General features: G+C 34.8%; 1 protein-coding gene across 5 annotated transcripts in view; it reads left to right on the top strand.

The window, feature by feature from the left end:
• The window catches only part of LOC123308282 (potassium/sodium hyperpolarization-activated cyclic nucleotide-gated channel 2), a 364375-nt gene that overhangs the window by 150747 nt on the left and 195459 nt on the right, over window positions 1–18169 (top strand). The window lies entirely within an intron of this gene.

Below are 18169 nucleotides of genomic sequence, written 5' to 3'. Positions count from 1 at the left end.
TTCCTTCTTTGTACAACTCTTACAAATATTGAGGTCAGAAAAAACATTTTTTTCATGTATCATTTTTTCCGATTGGATTTTTTTCCCTGATGGAAAGATAGAGCCATTTTATGTTTTCATAATGAGCTGTGCCAACACTGGAAAAACAAAATCAGCTTCAGAATAACTAGGTAAATCTGTGACACTACACATCTGTGGATCTTAAACACAGCCAAAGTACCCAATTTTTCAAATTTCACGGATACTTTTTAATTTTTGAACATCAAATTACTCGAAAACGGCACATTATACAGGTTGTTTCATCGGTAAATGAATATAAGGTAACCTGAGCTAGAGCTACCCTATAGGCGAGTCCAAAAAACCCATAATAGATCTAATCAATTCCATAACCGAGATACAAGGTGCTTCACCTAAAATTTGAATTTCTCTTAACTTTTGAACCAACCAGTATAACCGGTTGATTTGTAACCAAAATAAGATGAAAACATTTCTCACTGCGCTTTCCCTGTAGTTTACTTTGAGCAAAATGACGTGCGGGACAATGAAATTTACTGAATCTCATTGAAAATTTTCTGCTCTTATAAAATATCTCCATCAAATCCAAAAAAATTGTGTGTTGAATCCTAGCTTGGAAGATGTTCCATACTTTTCAACTACGGACCTGGAATTTTTTGGAAATTTAAATGTGAATCAATCGATATGTGCAAGTGAATCATATATTCCAAATATCAACCGACTACCTATACTAGTTCAAATGTTATGAGAAATTGAAATTTTAGGTGAATACATGAAGCACCCTGTATCTCGGTTATGGAATTGATTAGACCTATCATATAAGGGATTTTTGGACTCGCCTAGGGTAGCTCTAGCTCAGGTTATTGTATGTTCATTTACCACGATGACGATGACTTAACTTTCTTGGACCTTTCGGAAATATAAGCTGAAAAGGTTTTTTCGTTGACACCTTTGGCTTTCTTATTATTTCTCCATATATTCCTTTTCGTACAAAGTTTTTGATTTCAATGGAGTAACTGCTTCTGCTGCCTCATTTGCTTCCTCTATAATGCTGTTATATTGTTTATTAACAGTTTTCTATTTTATAATTGAGGGGCGCGAAATTCGAATTCTATTCCTTGTATTGAATTTCAATATTGACCTTGTTGAGACCAGAAAACAAACATCCTGAACAAAAAAACAAAAGGATGGTTTTGTTTTGTGACAAGGATGTTAGTTTTCATCTGAACATTGTTTGGAATCGATTAGTATCAATGAAATACGCTGTTGGATGTAATAAATTTTTATTTGCAATCTATAAACAATTTACAAAAATTTGAAATTATGGCCAACGAATAGAGCTTTGACTTATATATACAAGAGTACATGATTATCTGCTATAGGTACGGCAAAGGTGTTTTTTCTGTGAAAACGTTTTGAATTAATAAACTGAGTTGAATTTGTACAATTTATATCAGAAATTGATATGAACCAATACATACCGTCATAGGATGCACATTTCCTTACTTACATATTATTTACAAAATTTTCAGAACCACAATTGAAAAAAACCTTACAAGACCTGTATTCAAGCCCGTCAGTATAATTTCTTCATGCGTTTTTATGATTTTATGATTAATGATGATGGTATGGTCTCTTTATGACACAATATACAAATTGATTGACGAATGCACAAAAAACTAAGGTTTCATAAAACTTTGACTTTTCAAACAATAATTTGACAATCACCCGATTCCCAAATCGAAATCCATAAAACTTTTGCATTTCTGAATATATTGAAGGCAATTGAGAATCTTTGAATGGACATATAAAAGTCATAATTTCCCCTAATAAATGAGCCCTTCATGTAAGGGATGCTTCCTGCATACAACAATTTACGTGGATGAACAGTTCTCCATCGACTTGCAGTAAAATGTTCATTGCACATGGTGTAGTCAATAGTGTTTGCAGGCTTTTACCTCCTGAAAAATTTTATGCACTTCGTAGCACTGAAAATAAAAATCAATGAATGACCGAGTCACATGTTACCAGTTTCAATACTTACATTCCCATTTTCCTCAGTAATTTTTTTTTATTTGATCCACAGTTCTTTACCATACAATAAGTTTCGAGCGATAACCTGAGGTTTTTGACAAGAAATTAGACAAAAATTTCAATAATCAGCAACTAGAACGAGCTTGAAAAACAAAAGGCGATACGAGGTTGTCAATGGATACAAGAATCAAAACATTCAAACCCTGTTTGATCAAAATGGCCATCTAACTCTGACATCTCGCAGAATTTCATATGTCCCTCGAATTAAAATTTCAACCAGTCTTAGGGCTTTAAAAACACATTTGAAACACAGATGGCGCTCACATCACTTTAGTCGCTTCGTTTCCTATCTTTCTACTCTATAATCTTTGATTGCATAGTGCCACAGCAACCATCGATCGAAGGGATATCCTGATATGAATTTGAATTATTAAATATTTCCTCTAAAAAGGATTCAATATTTAAATTTTCATTAAAATTGGATAAAATTTTGTATATGACACGTGAGTTGAAAATGTATATTCACTCGAAGAAATAAACTCACTCGCCCTACGGGCTCGTGGGTTAAACTTTCTTCTCATGAATAAACATTCATTTAACTCACTTGTTGTACAAATAACTATTACATTATTGTAATGAATGATAACACTCCGTTCGTCAGCTAACTATAAAAACATTCGAAATTATGGCTTATACAGAAAATATCACTGTACAATTTTTGAACGAAAATAACAAATGAATTATGAATTAAGTGCTTTTCCATAATATTGGCGCAAATTATGTGAGGCATATTGAAAAAAAATATTTCAATTCGTTCTCATAAATATACTCAATGACATCAATATTTCTATACATTTCACTACCTACACACATTCCTGTCAAATTACACTTATTTCGATATTCATGGTTTTCTATGTATAAGTATTCAAGACTTCAATCTCATTCCTCGCAATTATCCGTGTAGTAAAAAAAACATAATGATTCGAAGGAATAGAAATAATTACAAGCAATGCACTCGGTGTCTTCAATTAATTTGTTATTAAATCCTCATCTCATTAAAATTTTCACGAATTGCGAACAATCACCCTTCTTTATAGTAATCCACACAGAGAAAAAGCATGGCTATTATGAAATAATTATTCTTATCATTATTTTTTTATCGTGTTTTTTTTTTAATTTCTGAAAAATCGATGATGCAATTCTGATTAATGATTGAGGGATAAACTGCAGATGGAAATGACGAAAAAATTAAGGAACTTTTGTTGCTAAAATTTTCTGGACCTTCGGAGTCATATCACTACTAATTTTCGATCATCCTAATATTTATCAAATCGTGTGATGAAAACATTTCGTTCTATTATGCACCTTTTGCTCGAAGTACAGGGTGAGCAAATTTCGATGTTTTCTGCTTTCAAACCAGAGGAGATAGACAAAATCTGATACCCCATTTTCGTTCTCTTTTTCTGAGAAACTAATGATAGTAGTAGTCATTTTTGGCCACCTTCTTTTTTTTCTCTGAAATTAAAACATTATACAGGCACTTTTTGAATAGAATCCAGTGTCGTGCTTGCCTTTTTAGCAGGATTTTTAATTACGAAGCTATGACCCAAAGTTATGTTTTTTCAAATGGGAACACTGGATTTTTGTGCGATTTTTTGAAAGCTTAATTTTTACCGATTTCAAAAATATATAACATCATATGGTTTGTATCATTATAAATAATAGAAAATGGTCAAGAACCTTATTTCTCAATATTTCTATGGTTTCAACTTTTGATGAGAAAAGAAAAATGTAGCACCTTATGATTACCACAGTTTCCTTCTATTAGTCCTTTAATTTCTATGCTCCTTACTCAATTCCTTCAAGATTCAAATTTTGTGAAAATTAGTAAAAAGCATAGAAAGAATGACATTGCCGGAAGGAGTTTGCTCTTGTTATAGGAAGCTCTAACTAAATTTTCTTCCAACGAGGAGGTAATAAAGGCTGTGGAGGTTTGGTTTGCAGAGCAAGAAGACACATTGTTTTGAAAGGTCTAGAGACGTTGCAGGTTCGCTGTATTAAATGTATCGAATTAAGAGGAGAATATGTTGACTAATAAAATATTTTGACATTGAAATTACGTTCGATTTTTCAATATATCCGCGTATGTCACATCCTTGCATGATAGTTCTTTTCAGGTTTATTTCTGCCTGAAAAACACTCGAACAGGAGCCTAACGATAGTGTATACTTGGTGCTTGCCATGTATATTCCAGCGCCTGACGTGGTTTTTGAACCATCAATACACCATTTAATGGTATCAGCTTTCTGGGTAGTGCTTACCTTTTTAATCACAACTTCACTAGCCAGATTTGCTGATAAGATGTACTTGTGTAGGGAGCACCAGGCTCTCTAACTTTCAAGGAGAAAGACGAGATCCTATTTTTATGTGGAAAGGCGTAATACTATATATCGTTTCGAAGGTAATTAATGATACCTCATTTGAATATGTCCTTTTTATGTTGACTTCGGTATATTCAATTTTTTTTTCATTCATTATATTCGCATTCGAGATATTCGAATTTGAATTTTGTAGAGTACTGGTTCTTTCGTTGAACAATCATCATGTGCGCAACACATGACGGACGTCTCGTTGTTGTGCTCTTCAAAGAAGTGAATATATCGTGGAAATATTGAATAACAAATTTCAACTTCCATATAATTCGATACAAGTTCTGTGGATACTCGTATTTTTGTTGGAAAAACTCTTATACTCGTCTCCTACAATGAAAATTTGTGGAAAGTGTACTAATTCTCTCACTGGAAAGTCGCCACGTCTGCAATGTGGCGGTGCATGCAAGCAGTTTTTCCATGCGAACAATCGAGGCTCTGATGTTACGAAAAACCATCTGTCTTTAATAAACAATCTTTCCGGTGGAAACTGGTTGTGCGTCAAATGCCGATCAATGAGGGATATAACAGATTTACCTGTCGAATCAGATGGGGAGGACATCGACGGCGATCGCACTGAAGTCGCGGGTATCGAGAATCTAACGAAGATAATTGCAGACTTGAATAGGAATGTACGCGAACTACGTACATCTGTGGAATTCTGCTCGGGCAAGATCACCGACTTCGAGAAGAAATTGTCGAAATTGGATGACACGATTAAACTTACTAATCAGTTAAAGAAGGAAAATGAATTAATGAAAAAGGAAATCTCCGACCTGAATCATCGTATGAACAAGTTAGAGCAACACTCGAGAGAGAATAACATAGAAATAATGGATGTCCCTGAGAAAAAAAATGAGAACTTGTTTGAGATAATGACTAAGATTAGCTCTTATGTGAATCACGAAGTGCGGCCTGAAGGACTGGACTTCATAACTAGAGTACCAACCAAGTTAACAAATAAACCCAAGAACATCGTTGTCAAATTTAGATCAAAAATTGAGAAGCAAAACTTCTTAGCAGCTGTTAAATTGAAACGTACTGAACAGGGAGGTAAACAAGGGTTCAAAATTGATAATGTTTCCCCAAGATGCTTCATCAACGAACATCTCACAACAGTAAATAAAATACTTTATAAAAGTGCTAGAGAAGCGGCTCATAACAACAATTTTAAATATGTGAGGCATATTGAAAAAAAATATTTCAATTCGTTCTCATAAATATACTCAATGACATCAATATTTCTATACATTTCACTACCTACACACATTCCTGTCAAATTACACTTATTTCGATATTCATGGTTTTCTATGTATAAGTATTCAAGACTTCAATCTCATTCCTCGCAATTATCCGTGTAGTAAAAAAAACATAATGATTCGAAGGAATAGAAATAATTACAAGCAATGCACTCGGTGTCTTCAATTAATTTGTTATTAAATCCTCATCTCATTAAAATTTTCACGAATTGCGAACAATCACCCTTCTTTATAGTAATCCACACAGAGAAAAAGCATGGCTATTATGAAATAATTATTCTTATCATTATTTTTTTATCGTGTTTTTTTTTTAATTTCTGAAAAATCGATGATGCAATTCTGATTAATGATTGAGGGATAAACTGCAGATGGAAATGACGAAAAAATTAAGGAACTTTTGTTGCTAAAATTTTCTGGACCTTCGGAGTCATATCACTACTAATTTTCGATCATCCTAATATTTATCAAATCGTGTGATGAAAACATTTCGTTCTATTATGCACCTTTTGCTCGAAGTACAGGGTGAGCAAATTTCGATGTTTTCTGCTTTCAAACCAGAGGAGATAGACAAAATCTGATACCCCATTTTCGTTCTCTTTTTCTGAGAAACTAATGATAGTAGTAGTCATTTTTGGCCACCTTCTTTTTTTTCTCTGAAATTAAAACATTATACAGGCACTTTTTGAATAGAATCCAGTGTCGTGCTTGCCTTTTTAGCAGGATTTTTAATTACGAAGCTATGACCCAAAGTTATGTTTTTTCAAATGGGAACACTGGATTTTTGTGCGATTTTTTGAAAGCTTAATTTTTACCGATTTCAAAAATATATAACATCATATGGTTTGTATCATTATAAATAATAGAAAATGGTCAAGAACCTTATTTCTCAATATTTCTATGGTTTCAACTTTTGATGAGAAAAGAAAAATGTAGCACCTTATGATTACCACAGTTTCCTTCTATTAGTCCTTTAATTTCTATGCTCCTTACTCAATTCCTTCAAGATTCAAATTTTGTGAAAATTAGTAAAAAGCATAGAAAGAATGACATTGCCGGAAGGAGTTTGCTCTTGTTATAGGAAGCTCTATTTTTCTGTGTTCGTCAAAAGTTGAAACCATATAAATATTGAGAAAATAGGTTTTTGACCATTTTCTATTATTTATATTGATACAAATTATATGATGTTATATATTTTTGAAATCAGTAAAAATTAAGCTTTCAAAAAATCGCACAGAAATCTAATGTTCTCATTTAAAAAAACATAACTTTGGGTCATAGCTTCGTAATTGAAAATCCTGCTAAAAAGTCAAGCACGCCACTGGATTCTACTTAAAAAAGTGCCTGTATAATGTTTTAATTTCAGAGCTCTATCATCAGTATTAGCGGAGATATAAATTAATTTCGAAATCGCCATTTTTCCAATTTTCGCTTATAACTCGAAAACAAAAGGAAGTGGCCAAAAATGACTAATACTCTTGTTAGTTTCTCAGAAAAAGAGACCGAGAATGGGGTATCAGATTTTGTCTATCTCCACTGGTTTAAAAGCTGTAGTGCTAAAACATCCAAATTTGCCCACCTGTACAAGAGCTATTTTAATACTTTTTGGTTTCTATCGATTCAGAATTAGCATGAAAACTGAAAATGATTCTTTCATTTCGGGTTTCATCTCCGAAAAAAGAATCATAACAAAAATCATCAGTTATAATATTCGGTATCATTCGCATAACACACGATGAGGCCATGCAAAACTCGTGAGTATCTAATAATATCTGTGTGCCACAATATCATTGAATTGCCAGGAAGAAAATAAGTATTAAAAAAAGACGATTATTTACCTTAACCCGAGCCTTAACCACTATATTTATGTTAAAGTATATGATAGGTGAGCGTTTTCTGGGAAAAAAGGTCTTGAATTTACCCTCGTTGACCATACAGAATTTTATCTGAACTTTTTCCCTTAAAATCCATCTACACCTACATACATAATATCAGTCGAGTCGGGTATATCGAGTAGGAACAGGAAGTTGTCATGGTCGATCATAAAGGAAAAGATAATAGTTTCTGACAAACGGTTGAAGCAATTCAGATAAAATATCATGTCCATCCTTCCTGACTAATCCGAACGGTTTTATCTCTTCATTATATAGTGAGTTACATAAAAAAGAGAACACTTTTTATTATTATTATTACTCATCAGAAGAAACGTCCAGGCATAAATTTGTTTCAGTCAGGATAAGGAATGATCAGTTTGTCGACCATATGTACAGACTGCATTTTGTGTTATTGTCTTTTTCCACAAAAAAGTGGGTATACGCGATAATCACCTTCGATCGTAGAGTATACTTCGTGAAGAGCTGCTTTGATCAGTTCATCGTGGCTAAAGTGATAAGATGAATTATTAATAGTTTAGCGAGTTCATGACGTGTTAGAAGAAGGATTTCACTTTCAAATCATTGCAGTAGGATGTTGACTCTACGAGACCGCTTCACGTCCACTAGTTACAAGGGTAGATAAAGTTATAGTTTTGTAAGGGGGTAACCTTTCACTGCGACCTTGAGGTCTATTGTGCCTCCATCAGAGCTGCTTTCACAAGGCGCCATCTACAGCTGGCCCTCCAGCTCCAGTGTTCCAATGAACTCCAGTATCTGAGAGGGCTTCAAGGAGGCTAAATCCTCATTTCTCCCAAAATTTTTCTCTGCGCAGGATTGTAATGGCGAGACATTCTGTGACAAGGTGAACAGGAGTTTACTTCTCTCTCCCACAGAATTTACACTCGTCAGTTTCTGATAAGTCCATTCTCATCATAAGCTTTCTAAGGCAGCAATGTCATATGTGAGGAAGTCATCAATGATGAGATGTAACTTATTCTTGCTCAGATCCAAATACCTCTTGGATTCTTCCTTCTCCAGAAACTCCTTCCTATAAATGCATTTTTCTAAACCATAGTAAGACTTTGGGCCATTAAGTTACGTTTGTGCTTCCTTTCTGGCGAGGGTGTTGGCTTCCTCGTTATCTTTGATTTCATAGTGACCTGGAACCCAGACTAAAGAAACTTTGTTGTTCTTGCCTGATTTCCTTCGGCATTCCCATGTTAGCTTCGAGTCGATGACATAGGCAAGCTTCGAAAGAGGTAAATTTTCCATTGAAGATGGTGACCGATCGAGAAGGCCAGTTTCTGTGTCAGTCTGAACATTTCATCATATAGTCAATTTGGCATGAGAAAAATTCCTGAAAAATGGATCCCCAAATGTTTGAATGTTCACCAAAAGCGTGCAACGGTAGAAGCATCGCGTTCGATCTGTGCTCGATTTGAAAACAGTGTAGATTTCTTGAACCGAATTGTTACTATGGATGAGACTTGGGAAGATCTACGATCCAGAAACAAAGCAACAATCGATGAAATGGCAACACTCTGGTTCTCCAACACCTAAGCAGTTTCGTGTCCAAAAATCTGCTGGAAAAGTTCCTGCTACAGTTTTTTGGGATTGCCATGGAGTAATCATGTTTAACAAGGTAGAACAATAACCTAAGATTACTATTCTACTATTCGACCTTACTGACCACTCTTGTCTACTGTAAAAAATTAAAGAGAAAAGACGTGGAAAGCTATCCAAGAATATTTTGTTTTTGCAGGACAACGCCCCTGCACACAATTCACATGTTGCCATGCAAAAAATTCGTGATTTAGGGTTTGAATTACTAGAACCCCCCCCCTCCCCCTTATTCACCAGATTTGGCTCCATCCGGCTATCATCTCTTTCCTCAACTGAAAAAAGTATAAAAAGTCGTAAATTTTCTTCCAACGAGGAGGTAATAAAGGCTGTGGAGGTTTGGTTTGCAGAGCAAGAAGACACATTGTTTTGAAAGGTCTAGAGACGTTGCAGGTTCGCTGTATTAAATGTATCGAATTAAGAGGAGAATATGTTGACTAATAAAATATTTTGACATTGAAATTACGTTCGATTTTTCAATATATCCGCGTATGTCACATCCTTGCATGATAGTTCTTTTCAGGTTTATTTCTGCCTGAAAAACACTCGAACAGGAGCCTAACGATAGTGTATACTTGGTGCTTGCCATGTATATTCCAGCGCCTGACGTGGTTTTTGAACCATCAATACACCATTTAATGGTATCAGCTTTCTGGGTAGTGCTTACCTTTTTAATCACAACTTCACTAGCCAGATTTGCTGATAAGATGTACTTGTGTAGGGAGCACCAGGCTCTCTAACTTTCAAGGAGAAAGACGAGATCCTATTTTTATGTGGAAAGGCGTAATACTATATATCGTTTCGAAGGTAATTAATGATACCTCATTTGAATATGTCCTTTTTATGTTGACTTCGGTATATTCAATTTTTTTTTCATTCATTATATTCGCATTCGAGATATTCGAATTTGAATTTTGTAGAGTACTGGTTCTTTCGTTGAACAATCATCATGTGCGCAACACATGACGGACGTCTCGTTGTTGTGCTCTTCAAAGAAGTGAATATATCGTGGAAATATTGAATAACAAATTTCAACTTCCATATAATTCGATACAAGTTCTGTGGATACTCGTATTTTTGTTGGAAAAACTCTTATACTCGTCTCCTACAATGAAAATTTGTGGAAAGTGTACTAATTCTCTCACTGGAAAGTCGCCACGTCTGCAATGTGGCGGTGCATGCAAGCAGTTTTTCCATGCGAACAATCGAGGCTCTGATGTTACGAAAAACCATCTGTCTTTAATAAACAATCTTTCCGGTGGAAACTGGTTGTGCGTCAAATGCCGATCAATGAGGGATATAACAGATTTACCTGTCGAATCAGATGGGGAGGACATCGACGGCGATCGCACTGAAGTCGCGGGTATCGAGAATCTAACGAAGATAATTGCAGACTTGAATAGGAATGTACGCGAACTACGTACATCTGTGGAATTCTGCTCGGGCAAGATCACCGACTTCGAGAAGAAATTGTCGAAATTGGATGACACGATTAAACTTACTAATCAGTTAAAGAAGGAAAATGAATTAATGAAAAAGGAAATCTCCGACCTGAATCATCGTATGAACAAGTTAGAGCAACACTCGAGAGAGAATAACATAGAAATAATGGATGTCCCTGAGAAAAAAAATGAGAACTTGTTTGAGATAATGACTAAGATTAGCTCTTATGTGAATCACGAAGTGCGGCCTGAAGGACTGGACTTCATAACTAGAGTACCAACCAAGTTAACAAATAAACCCAAGAACATCGTTGTCAAATTTAGATCAAAAATTGAGAAGCAAAACTTCTTAGCAGCTGTTAAATTGAAACGTACTGAACAGGGAGGTAAACAAGGGTTCAAAATTGATAATGTTTCCCCAAGATGCTTCATCAACGAACATCTCACAACAGTAAATAAAATACTTTATAAAAGTGCTAGAGAAGCGGCTCATAACAACAATTTTAAATATGTCTGGGTTTAGAATGGAAACATACTCGCACGAAAAGATGACACCTCAAAGATCTTACACATAATGAGTGAATCTGATTTGAAGATGATAACAAAATAGCTTTCCTAACAAATGTAAGCTAACATGAAATATCTGAAGTACACGGATCACTATGTCTCTAAGTATTGCCTATCAAAATGTTCGTGGATTACGAACTAAATTGTGTACCTACTTTCAAACTGAATGTCATATCTAATTTTCATGATATAATTTTTATAACGGCATCATGGCTAAATGATACTGTGGTTAACTCCGAATTAATTGATGAGAGCCAATACTCAATCTTCCGCAGAGATCGTAGCTCTGCATCTTCTTTCAAGAAGGAGGGTGGCGGAGTATTCATTGCGGTCAGAAATAGTCTAAGACCTGAAGTGCTGGTGAACTTTAATAGTGAAGCGGAGGATGTATGGGTTAAGGTTAGGTTAAATAACATAAGGATGTATTTGTGCTGTGTCTATCTACCACCGGGCGATGAACTTGCTACTGCTTCATTTCTCTCCAAACTTGAATTGAATAAATTGACCATCAAGGATAATATTTTGTTGATGTGTGGTGATTTCAACTGCCCTTCCGTCAGATGGGTAAGTCAGAATGACAGAGACAATATATTGGTTGCAACTAATGTTGATGTATATTCTTCCCGTATAGTTGATACATTTTGTTTCATGGAACTAGTTCAATTCAATAATGTATTAAATAAAAATGGGAAACTGCTTGATCTTGTTTTGTGTACTGAAAATAGTGTTGGTCATTTGATGAAAAATGAAAACCCATTTGTAAGGGAGGATGAATACCATCCCTCGCTAGAATTTACTTTTAATGTTAAAACTACACATTATTTAGAAAACAGAGCGAACTTATTCACGTTCAACTTTAAGAAAGCCAACTACGATTTGATAAATGAAAGGTTTGAAGCGGTAGATTGGGTTGATGTTCTCCGGGGTGATGTGAATCTCAGGGTGGATATTTTTTATCAAATTGTGAACGATATTGTAAGAGAGAGTGTTCCTCAGACAAAAAGAAATAAAAAATTTCCTCTTTTTTTTCTCCATGAAAACTATTAAACTAATCAAAACAAAACAAAGAATTCATAAAAAGTGGAAGAAATATCAGAACTTGGATGATTTTCGTCATTTCAGAAACTTGAGATCACTATGTAAAAAACTTATATTTTTGGATCACAAGTATTATTTGGAAAGGATAGAGGATGAGGTTACTATTTGTCCGAAAAAATTTTTTAGGCATGTTGCTCGTAAGAATAAAAATTCTCGTTTTCCTGTCGAGATGAATCTCGGGCGTGAAAGAGGCAATAACTCGGGGGACATAGCTGAGCTCTTTGCTAAATTTTTTCATGGGGTTTATGAAACTGCGGAAGATCAGGCTACTTCAGCTTTTGAATGCACTCAAAATTTATATAGTAGTGATTACCTGACGAGTGTGGTTTTCGAATTGGACGAAGTAATGGGTGCATTAAGATCTGTTGATGTCTCTAAAGGCACTGGACCTGACGGTATTCCTCCAATATTGCTGAAAAGTTGTGCACAATCTTTAGCCCTCCCTCTACTCCACATTTTTAATTTTTCCTTGAGTACTGCAACATTTCCGGAACAGTGGAAGATCTCATCTATAACTCCAGTACATAAAAGCGGCCCGATTAATGAAATTGAAAACTATAGGCCAATAAGCATAATATCCATTATCCCAAAAATTTTTGAGTCGTTGGTTTATAAATATATTTATAATCATACTAAGAATATGATAATCGATCAACAACATGGTTTTCAAAAAGGAAAGACCATCGAAACTAATCTTTTGACATTTACTGAGTATCTTCAGAGAACCATGGACCAACAAACTCAGGTTGATGTTATTTGTACGGACTTTAAGAAGGCCTTTGATAAAATAAGTCATGCGAAATTGCTTCGGAGGCTCGCTGAAGTGGGTATATGCGGGGATCTTTTAAGATGGATTTCCTCTTATATAAGTAGGAGGTCTCAATTTGTGACAATAAATGGCGTTCGATCTGCCACATTTTGTAATACTTCAGGGGTGCCCCAGGGTTCTCACCTGGGACCACTCTTTTTTATTATATATTTAAACACTATAGGAAAATGTTTCAGAAATTGCATTTTTCTGTTGTATGCCGACGACCTAAAATTTTTCAGAGGATTTAAGGGAGTGGAGGATATTATTCTGATACAGCAGGACATTGATAGGTTATTATTTTATTGTGCAGAGAATAATCTTTTCCTGAATTATAACAAATGCCACAAGGTTATTTTTAGTAGAAATGTACAACTTATAGAGCATCAATACACCATGGCGGATTATTCTCTTTCGCAGGTAGACCATATTGTGGATTTAGGGGTAACGTTTGACAGAAAGCTCTTATTCGATCAGCATGTCGAAAATCTTCTACGGGATGTCAATAGGTTGCTCGGATATGTTCTTCGGCACTGTAGAACTTTTAAAAATAATAAAACATTTTTGGTGTTATATTACTCGTATATTTATAGTCGACTGAATTTCGCATCAACAATTTGGAATCCTCAATACAAATGCTATATAGAGAGAATTGAGAGAATACAAAACAAATTTCCCAGATTCCTAGCCTTCAAGAATAATATCGTCTATAGTAATCATGAGTACTCACATATCCGGGAGAAATTTGGTATAATGGACCTAAGAAATCGTCGACAAATGGCTGACATTACTATTCTGTATAAAATTGTCAATGGTATATTTCGTGTACCGGATATATTGCAGTCAATTCCGTTCAGAGTCCCTGATATTAGATTGAGAAATAGAGACACATTTTATGCTCCTTTTCGGAGGACGAACAGTGCACAGAATGCTCCAATTTTTAGGATGATCACTGCATATAATAACATTTGCATTGACTTGGACATCTTCAATATAACACTTAAAAATCTGAAGCGAAGTCTCAGGAATACTCTTTCATAAAGCAAAAACAACTCTATTGTTCCTTTTACTTGTGATAGTTTGAAGCGATGTATTTGTAGTTTTTAATAGGTGAATACTGTTCTGTGGGCTAAGCCTGTTTGTATTCCTTGTAAGCATTAAATAAATAAATAAATAAATAAATGAATAAATAAACATGCTGTATGAATCAATTAAATTTTCACTAATTTATTATTCTGTTGTTTCGATGATAATCGTTAACTGCCATCCGCTAGTTATCAAAATAGTACTATTTGATTTTGTCATTAACAATTACCAGTGCGGAACTATACAACAGATTTATCATCAAAATTACAGAATGAATGAGTGAAAGTTCGATTGATTTACTCAAATTGAAGGGAAAACCAACGTTTATTAGAATACCCATGTGAATATTTGGGAAACGAATTGAATTAATGACGTAAAATTTAGTACGCTGAACTCATAATAGAAAGCCCTTTCGAATGAGGTATCACTTAGCCATATTCTTCTCAGTTAAAATTTAGGGGATGGGGTTGTAACTTGTTATGCCCCAATCAAAAATCGAGGAGTCCACTAGTCCGTTGCTATCAACCCCTTAAATCGAAAGGGAGGGACACCTTATTGTAAAAATTGGTTTTTCCGAAATGCCTTACATTTGATCTTCTTTGTTATTACGGCGAAATGAAAAAAAATAGTATAGTTACGATAGCTGTGTTTTATACACAACCAACTTTGAATGTACCCCATAGGAAAAAATCTATAGGTGTCAAATCTGGGGAGCGCAGTGGCCATCAATCGGCCTTTTCCTAACAATCTTTTTCACTAAATTTTAAATAATTTTTCCATCTTTTTAAAAGACCTCCTTTACATCAAACTAGATGGAGCTCCACAACTCGTAAGTTTCATCTAGTGAGGCAATGCCTAATAGATTATTCCCAAAGAGAAATGATCGAAGAAGCCAATCGAATGGCTCAAACGTTTCCCAGACCTGTTTGGATTTTTTTTCTGGGGAAATTTAAAGTCGATTGTTTATAGGACACAGAGATGAGGAAAAATTGATAGTGAAACTACACAACTCATGCCAAGAAATTCGAGTTGAAGTTTTCCAAAACGTAAGGAACGAATTTGAAAAAAAGTCATGTTTCGTTGCAATTCTTGCTATTCTAACTATTCTAATATTTTTTTTTCGTTTTTTTGACAGGTGCTAAAACAAAGTGTACAGCATTTTTGAAACGGCAATCGAATAGCCTCAAAAATAAGGTATGACTCGACCTTCTTTCCATTTAAAATCCATCATCACCACCACCGGCTTGATACAAATTGATTGGAACCAATAGTAAAAAAAGTCCTCCTACGAACTAAACTTCACCTCTTTTTACATCATTGGCAAACTGTATATCGAATAAATAGTAATGTCCTTGGGATTCTAAATGATTAAAACCGTTTCTTGATAGCCTTATTTTTTCACACTTGAGTGAGGTATACTGAGAGTAATGAAGCTTTGTTGTAAGAGCCATGTGATTATTTTCCATCCCCTACGACCATATTGAACTGAGTTGTGTCCATAATGTGAGTGATGCTATTCTGAATAATGCGAAATAGAGATGAAACAAAGATTGAAGCAAATGCATCATTTACTACTCCGTACACTGATGAGGTATTATAAATAGACTTAATTTGAAAACTTAAGGAAAAATTGGAGTACCGTTTCACAAAGTTAATTTTATTGATGTATGTCGTTCACTCGCTACAGTACAGTAGTTTTGAGTTATTACTGAAATTAACTGTAATTATTTGATGGATGGGACCTTCAAGTTGCCGATTAGAAGGAAAGAGTTTTGTTATCAGTGTCACTATCTGAGTGTGTCATATAATTTCTTGCGAATAATCGAGTTTGCTTATTGAAATGGGTGTTTGTTGAAACTAAACTGTGAAAACACTTCTTACCTAAAAAAGTCGAATATTGTGATTAGTTGCAATAACCTCCAGTTCTACTAGCAGACCATTTTAAACTTTTGAAAAAGACATGTGCGCCATCGTAGACAGAATAGTGATGGTTCATTTTGATCCTTGGAGCTGGGACTCTACAGCTTTCAGTATAAAAAAATTATGTTAGTATATTGATTTCCCCCATATGTTCTTGGTTGACTATATTGACTGATATTTCTCCCAGAGTACAAATCCTTCAAATATTCTGAATGAAAAAAACGTATTATGAAATCAGACCATTCTTCTTTGCATATAGCAAACTATTCGGACTAACCACTAACTAACTCATAATAAATTTACCAATACTGGGTGTGATATGGTGGGTGGCCTGTTGGACGTTTACGGAGAACGGATCATGAGATTATTGTATTAAATAATTGATCGTTTGGAATTTTGTAAACCTAATTTATTTAGTCAAATATAATAAAACGTTTCGGGTTCGGGCCCTTTTTCAATCTAAAAACAAATATCAAAAACACAGTCACATATACAATTATTCGAGATAGAGATCTGTCACCTTTATTTTAACAATTTCCAAGTCTTCTGCTTGTGGTGCATGTGTCCTCATTCTTCATTTTGTAACATAATGTGGTGCTAAGTCAATGAATTGTCAAGTTGGTGTCGTTGTCACTCTTCTTCTTCTTTCGTTGTCGTTTTCCGCTGTCTTCTTTATAATCGTTGAGTATATTTTGTTCAGACCATTTATATCTGTTCTGTCGTTGATAGAGTTGGGGTTTCGTTTTATATAAATTATTTCCAAAAATTCCCTGGTTCTTTTATTTGTTTCCCTATCTAATATCCTTGTATTCTCAAAATTGAAAGTGTGGTTGTATTCTATTGTATGTTTGTAAAGGGCTGTTTGAGTTTTGGAATGTTTGTGTCCTTTTATCCTGTTGTTCAGATTTTGTTCCGTTTGTCCTATGTACACTCCATTACATTGGTTGCATGGTATCTCGTAGATGATATGTGATTTTTGACCTTTCGGGACTATTGCCTTCAATCTCGAAAATAATTGATTAACCTGTATAAATGGTTTGTGTGCAATCCTTATATTGGGGTATGGCTTCGTTATGTTTTCTATTTTCTCAGACAGTGTTGGGATGTATGGTAGGGGTATGTAAACTATTGGCTCGGTTTTTGGATTTTGGTAACTTAGTAAGTTGTAAAATTTATGAGTGCGTTGTTTTATTGTTTTTTTATCATTTCTTGGGGGTAATTGTTTGTGGCAAGTAGGGAGGAGATCTGATTTAGTATCTCCGGTCTATAACGTGGTGAAGTTAATTTGATTGCTCGATCTATATAATTGGTTACTATTGCTTTTTTCTGTTTGATGTTATGTGCTGAGTTATAATCAAGTATCCGGTCTGAGTTAATGGTTTTTCGGAGCATTTTAGTTTCTATTTTGTTATTTTCTCTAATGATCATGAGATTCTTCTGAAAATTTTGGAACTTGGTTTTACGCTTCTTTTCTATCTGACTACAATATTTTTCTACAAGCGTGCGCGTTCAAGCTTTTTCCCGCACCTATTCCAAGTCACTTTCCCAAAAGGTGCGGGAAAAACGCCTGCTATTTCTTTCCCGCACGCATTCGAGTCATAACGCCGTTGCCACAACTAATATCTAAGTGCTACTCAGAATTCAGGAACGCTTTTCAAATAGTTAACCCTGATATTCTAAAATCCACAAAAAAGATTGTGAATGAAAAAGATGACAAAGAATTTCCTTCTACTGGGAGACCCAAAAAAGTGGTGGCATTTGAGAATTTCATTTTTGGGTGAACGAATGCGAAAAGTTACTAGAGGATTTTCGATGAATGTCATCGTAGAATAAGTTCCCGAAAAGTGAATATCAAGGAAGCACATCTGCTTCTGTAGCAGGAATGAGGATCCTGAGTAAAACCAATGACGATCCAGGTCTTTAATTCGGCAGAAAAATATTGATGCAGCAATTAGATGGGAATATAATTATGACAGAAGCATTGCATTTTTTTGCTGAGAATAACACCCAACTTCGTCCT

Source organism: Coccinella septempunctata, chromosome 2, assembly GCF_907165205.1.
Source record: "Coccinella septempunctata chromosome 2, icCocSept1.1, whole genome shotgun sequence".
Lineage (NCBI taxonomy): Eukaryota > Metazoa > Arthropoda > Insecta > Coleoptera > Coccinellidae > Coccinella > Coccinella septempunctata.
Note: the sequence above shows the minus strand (reverse complement) of the source record. Positions and strands in the feature narration are given on the sequence as shown.